At 44.0% G+C, this 6469-nt stretch overlaps 1 long non-coding RNA gene across 1 annotated transcript; it reads left to right on the forward strand.

Moving 5' to 3' along the window:
- Positions 1-737: 737 nt before the first annotated feature.
- LOC310909192 lies at positions 738-3856 on the forward strand. Its single transcript, XR_014590030.1, has 3 exons — positions 738-867; positions 2150-2232; positions 3062-3856. It is a non-coding gene; the product is annotated as an uncharacterized lncRNA (long non-coding RNA).
- The last annotated feature ends 2613 nt before the right edge of the window (positions 3857-6469 follow it).

The raw sequence follows: 6469 nt of genomic DNA on the forward strand, positions 1-6469 counted from the left end.
ATCACATTATACACATAATCAAATTATGGTCTTCCTGCTCTACAGATCTTTACATTTATCAGCACCATTTTCTCCCTAGAAGGGTGAACAAATGAGAGGAAGGAAATTAGGAATCCCTTTGCACTTATACTTTGATGTCCACATCTTTGTGTGTTAAGACAATAAAGGGGGTTGTGACAAAGGGATTACAGAAGTTAGCTTCCATTTATCTGCGTATCCCGTTCCTATTAATTACTCTACTGTAAAAGTCAGCGTGCCCAAGGTCAGTGCTGTTCCAATACTCAGATCTGGCACCTGGAACGGATGCTCTCCACGTGGTCATTAATTGCCCTCCCAACTGGCTACTAACACTACTTATCTGGACCTTGTTCTTCCAACACACTGGGAGAGTTGTTCCATTTCTTTCTGCAGCCCTGTATTTGCCAAAAAAGGCACCCACGCAAGTGGAAGCTGTTGCTGCTCCCATGAACTGTACACCTCTGAATCGGGCTACACCCAGCGCTCTGCATTTTTCACCCACATGCACGCTGAGGAACAAATAATCTGCTCCTTCACTTAGGAATTCCTTAGTTCAACACACAAAAAAATGGCACTCCTTGTGAAAATCTAGAGCACAAAGGGCAAAAGCAATGCAAGGAAAACTGAGCTTTCCATCAGTTTATGTAGCTGTTTATCTGCTGTGTAAAGCCAGAACGCCTGGCTGGAGCTGGAGACACATGACTGTGGCACACAAAGCAATCCACCTTCCGGACTAGTTCAGTCCTGCTTGTTTCTACCCAGCTGTGCTTGTGGAATCCTGCAAAGGGAAGAACTCAAAGCTCCTCTGTGCAGACACTCCAGCTGGACTAGCACAGCAAGAGAAGAGAGGTAAGTGATTTTCTCTTTCTCACCTTGCTCCCCCCTTCTCCACATATTCCTCCTGAGTAACTGCCAGGATATAATACAGCAGAGTTTTGTTTAAACCTTCCTAACACCATGGCTATGATTTAGGCAGCAAAAGGATTAAGCCTACATGCCTTAGGAGGAGGCAGGACAAATTCTTGCTCAGCCATATGATTTATTTGAATGGTAGCAGACCTGGAAAAAAAATTAAAAGGCATTTCAAAAAACTAATAGTGCCATATTAAACAAACATGGCAAAGGGCACGTTTGCCTTCTTATAAGGATTCTGTCCTGTATCTCTCTGCACCCACATCTCCTGGCCTCAAACTGATCACCACTGGCACAACCACGGGCATTACAGTTTGCCACGCAGGACCTGCTTCAAAATCCCAAAATTAGCTGAAAACACTGCAGCTCCATTTCTTCCAGCACATGAAATATTAGCAGTCAAGCTGCTCTTAGCGCTGAATAAAATGCATAAGGCACTTGGCTTTTGTTAACAATGCTTATTTTGGATGTGCAACCCAAGCAATGGTTTAGATCTAAAATTCACAGTAATTCTCAGTACAAAACTAGGCTTAAAAAAAGTTACTGAAGTCCAGATGCTAAAATAAAGCCTTAAGGAACAGCCCTGATTAGCTGGTGGGGTGTAAGTGCTCTACCCTTGGAATAGCTTGGCAAGGGATTGTCGGAATTCCTCCCTCCTCTTTCCTGGGAGGAGCGGATGCAGTAACAGCTCCCAAGTGGATGACACTCCCTTCCTTTCCGCCTAGGCTCCCTGCGGGGAATGGGTCTGAATTTGTTAGGCAGGACTGTGAGGAGAAGGAGGGGGGAATGTAATCCTTACTCCTCACCGGATATGGACACAATCCGAGCTCAAGTTATTGACTCGTAACCTCACCACAAAAGGAACCATTTGAATTTTTTGCTGCACTGCAAGGCTTGTGCACAGGGCTGTTACTGAATTGTCAGGGCTTTCAGTGCCCCATGAGGCCAAGATCTGAGGGGAGTTTCAAGCACATCCCCACTTTCCAGTACAAAATCACTTTTTAAGGGCAAAAATCCACTGATGCAAATAACCCAAAGGGATCGTGAAAAACTACTCATTGATGGATTGCAGGGTTTGGGGGGGGGGGGGGGGGCGGGTAAAACAATTTTTTGGCTGAACACGTTAGGAGCTTCTCCCCTCGTTCCCCCACATGACACAGACTTCCACCACACCACCATGGCTGGTAAAATCTTTTTCTTTTGGCAACCACTGTTTCAGGTCCTGGAGCCTGAAGTATGGTTCACTCAAAGCTTTGGCATCACAGCTGTAACTTCAGAAGGGAGATGATGAACTCAATGCAGGTAACAAGGAGCGCTTGTACACCTTTATCTTGTTCTGACACCACACAGACAAAGCCTGACAGCACTGGTCTTCCCAGACTAATCACAGTAACCTTTGGCTCAAGTCCACAGGCATTTTGCTCATCCAAGCACCCTCACGAGGTTACTCATTAGGGCCCTTTGATTACAGTGCTGCATTCACCTCCACACCATCTCACAGAGCACACAGAAAAAACCAGGAAAGATTAGGGGAAAAGGCATCGTGGAAAGTAACAAGTAAAGGACAAATTCCGGACAAGAAGAAACTAAATAAATTAGGACATGCCAGCTGGCTAAGAGAGGACAGAATCGACATCTGAAAAATAATGAATGGAATGATGTGGTAAAAAAAGGGAATTATTTACTGTATGTAATAAAGGAAGTCGGGAAGCCTGTTTTAAACTGGCAGCAATTTAGAAACAAAAGGAAATGCTTTTTCATAAAACAATTACAGTGTGGAGCTCAGTGCCCACAGGGGCTGGTCGAGGCAAAGCAGCATACAGGTTCAAATGGAGATCAGAGGAATGAACAATGAATGCATCCAAGAGAAGCTACCAAGCACATGTCAGTCTCAGAAGCTACTACACAACTCTTTGTTGGACACTGTAAAGATAGAGCAGGGAAAGATAATTCCAAATTTACTTTTTTTTCTGAGGCCCTTTCCCTATCCCACTCTCACCGGCCTCTGCTGGAGGCAGGATACTTGGTCACAATAATCTTTGATCTAATCTAGTGTGACAGCTGCTGTGTTCTCATAAATTTCACTGAGCTTCTCAGATCATTGAATCATTTTCCATGTTTATTGTTACAGTGAACAACAGGACACGTTCCTTCCTTCATGACTTCTTGTTTTTCACAGAAGATCTCAAAGGACAAACCCAACTCCCTTGGTACAATTCACATTTGAGCAAATATTATGGAAACCAAACACAGCCTCTCGAATATTATTATGATTTCACATATCAACAATGAAGACACAAGGGACTACATAGAAAACTTCCTGTGGGATCTAGTGAGCCCTGCATCTTCCTCCACACAGTTAGACTGCAGTTTCAGTGTAGTAACCCTTTACAGTTATTCAGTGTAACATTCTTGATGCTTCTCTTGGCCAAGAAACCACTAAACAACAAAGCTCAGTGCAATCCTCGAGGTTTAGGAGGAATTATTTTATTTGAACACTCCATTTGTTTACCTGCTGTTTGGCCTCATGATGCAACCCAACATTCTTCAGTCAGCTCAGAGCACTTGTCACCCACAGGAGACCATGGGCTTAACCCACTTATGGAGTCAGACGTCGGTGAGTTATTCTTGTACAAAATTAATACCAAAATAATTAATAAAACAAAACCCCCAACACATGGAGCAGGTCGCAGCCTTCTCCCTTCCAAATCTTTCTGGCTGAAAATCCCCAGAGAGAGAGGCCAGGGCCCTGCAGCTGGTTATGGAGGAGGGCTGAGCATCCGGCAAGGGAGCACAGCTGTCGGCCACATGACACACGCCCTGGTACCAGCGACGTACGGCGCTCGTGGGCAAATCAGCTCCCACCACGGAGCATCTTGTGATTATTTGCTACTCCGTGCTTTCTGCCACTGCGCCCCCCCCCCCCCCCCCCAAGAGGATTTTGGACTAAACATCGGGGAAAAAAGGCACTAATCACAAATAATGCAGTTCCAGTTACAGTGCTTGAAACGTTCGGCTCAAAAAATACGTTCCCGCTGTTTCCTTCTACTTGCTGCTTAGGCAAGTCCCATGGATGTCACAGCATTGGGCACACAGGAGTGGATGTGATAGCACAAGTATAAAGATCAGAATTAACTCCAAATTCCTCTGCTTTCAAGGAACTGTTTAGTTTAATGATTAAAACCTCATGAGTGCTTGGATTGTGTGAACACCTGTCAGTGCTCTCTGGAAGAAAAGGTATTTGCCTGCTTATTTTTTTGAAAACTCAAGCTACATACTAGTCAAAGGAATTTTATTTGGTTTTTAAAACAGAATTGAGATGACAGTTTCAGATGAAATGTGAAGCTTCAGTGCAAAGCCAGCACACACAGTTTCAACACCCAGCTTTTGTTCCTGTGAGCACTGACTTTGCTGCAGGGGGGGCAGTTAGAACTGAACTCTGCACCTTTAAATTTCTTACTGCTCTGCTTTTGTGGGTAGCTGTACTAAGACTCCCATGCCCTTGCAGACTTAGGAAATCTGCTCACTTAAGCTGTAAAAAAAAAGGTGAATTAGGATTTTAAGCATTGAAGCCTGTCTGCCCAACCTCATCTCTGCCTTTCCACAGCCCATTTGCATTACCTTTTGCACAAATATGGATTATTCAGTAATTAAAATAGCATTCCCCAAAAGCTTATCAACAGTCACATCCTTTCTACCTAAAGCTCATTTGGACTCTGGATTTAATATGCAAAAAAGTCAAGAGTCGTTTTCAAATCGGCAAGAAAAGTCTGTTTCCTCAGCTCTCTCCAACATTTGCATCCCTGCTTGGAAAATAAATAATTAAGCTGTGACATGGCAAAGAACAAGACAGGAAAACATCAGCCCAAAAAGAGGCAAGTTTTGGAGAGCTGGAAACAAAGGATTACAAGAGGAATGCTTATATAATCTTAATTACAGAGGATGCTTCTTCCATAACCACAATGGCATACACATGGCCTACAACTGCATATGCTGGAGAGAACAGTAGTTATTCCACTGGCTTCTCCCTGTGCTTACCTCCCTTCTTACTCCAGTTAACAGGGCAAAGGAAATTCATTTCCATGCCCTTCCCCCAAAATGGAAAGGGGAACCATAATTCTATGGGGAGATGAAAGCATTATCGCCCCTCCAGAAGGATATCAATCTAAATAACCCTCACGCTCACTAAATCAGTAGGATTCTTCTGGTTGCATCAGACCAGCCACACAGTGTTTGCATAGGGAAACAATCAATATGAATTTCATCCAAATACGGAACTGACAACAGCAGGGAATGTGAGCTAAGGGAGGAGATGGGGGGAGGGAAAGGGGCTGCACAAGAGGAGAAGAGGAAAGTATCAAAGGTGTCGGAGTCAGGAAAACCCTTCCGAGTTTTAGTGCCTCAGCAACCTCCATTCATATCTTGAGAAATGTCAGAAATCAGGAAATATTACTTCGGGTTGCATGCTTCTGTCCTGGCCTATCAAACACACAGAGTAGTAACAGCAAATTACTGGAAACTGCACTTTGAACTTAGCCACTGGCAAGGATCCCAGTCAAACAGAAATGTAAAAGTTCCCTTCCTCCATGGGGCCTCTTGTGTGGGGGTGTCCCCATAGACGTTCAATAGCTGGTTGCAACAGGTTGGAATAAGGCCCCGAGCCAGAAAAACAAGCCCTGACCAGTATTGTTTCCTACTGCCTGCGTTGTTTATTAAAAGATATTTTGACGCATCACTCTCAGCTTTGTTGGGCTGCATTAGAGGCTCGAGGCCCATCGAGGAAAAACGGGCACCATTTCACAAAGTGTTCACGCCTCCTTTTCTTCCAGCATTCTGCCTCATGCCTCTCTGTGTACACAGCTATAGGTGCAGCACAAAGATAGATTTAAAGAAGAATTGGAAACAGGCAGACTGGTTGCTAAGCAAAGGCTCTGTATTTCCTGCAAATAGAGAAGTAATTAGATTCTAAACCCTATCAATATTTCTAGCATAGGCAGAAGAAACAACATTTTTCTACACACCAGACTTTTATAACACGGTTTGAAGGGAAGAAAAAAAAAAAAAATCCAACCACAGAGCGTTCAGGAACAGTAACTAAATGTTATTAACAACCCAGGGAGTGCCCAGTGAGTGCAGAAAGGCATTGTAGCCTTCCCCCTTCCGGAGGCGAAATGATCAAAAGATTGGCCTCTTTACAGTCTGTTATATTTCTGTCTAAGAAAACTCAATTTGCACAAGCAAATAAACTAGCTCATTATAAAACTGAGGGGTGAGCCTGAGTCAGATAAACTCCGAAGTCAGACAGCTGAAGAAACAAACTTTTATTTAAGCCACAGCACAGGTGATCCTAAGAGGAAACAGTAAATCCCCATAGAGCCACAACTTCCACATTGGGCAACAGAGAGCACGAGGAATGGAGGTGCAGGGAGTGCAATTTTCTAACACCACACAGCTCGGCACACATTTAATCAGAAACAACAGATCCCAGCCTTGCATTCAAAGGGGGGGAAAAGCAAACAGAAAAATCAAACACTGTCGT

The sequence above is a fragment of the Zosterops lateralis genome, assembly GCF_965231275.1.
Source record: "Zosterops lateralis genome assembly, chromosome: 5".
NCBI lineage: Eukaryota > Metazoa > Chordata > Aves > Passeriformes > Zosteropidae > Zosterops > Zosterops lateralis.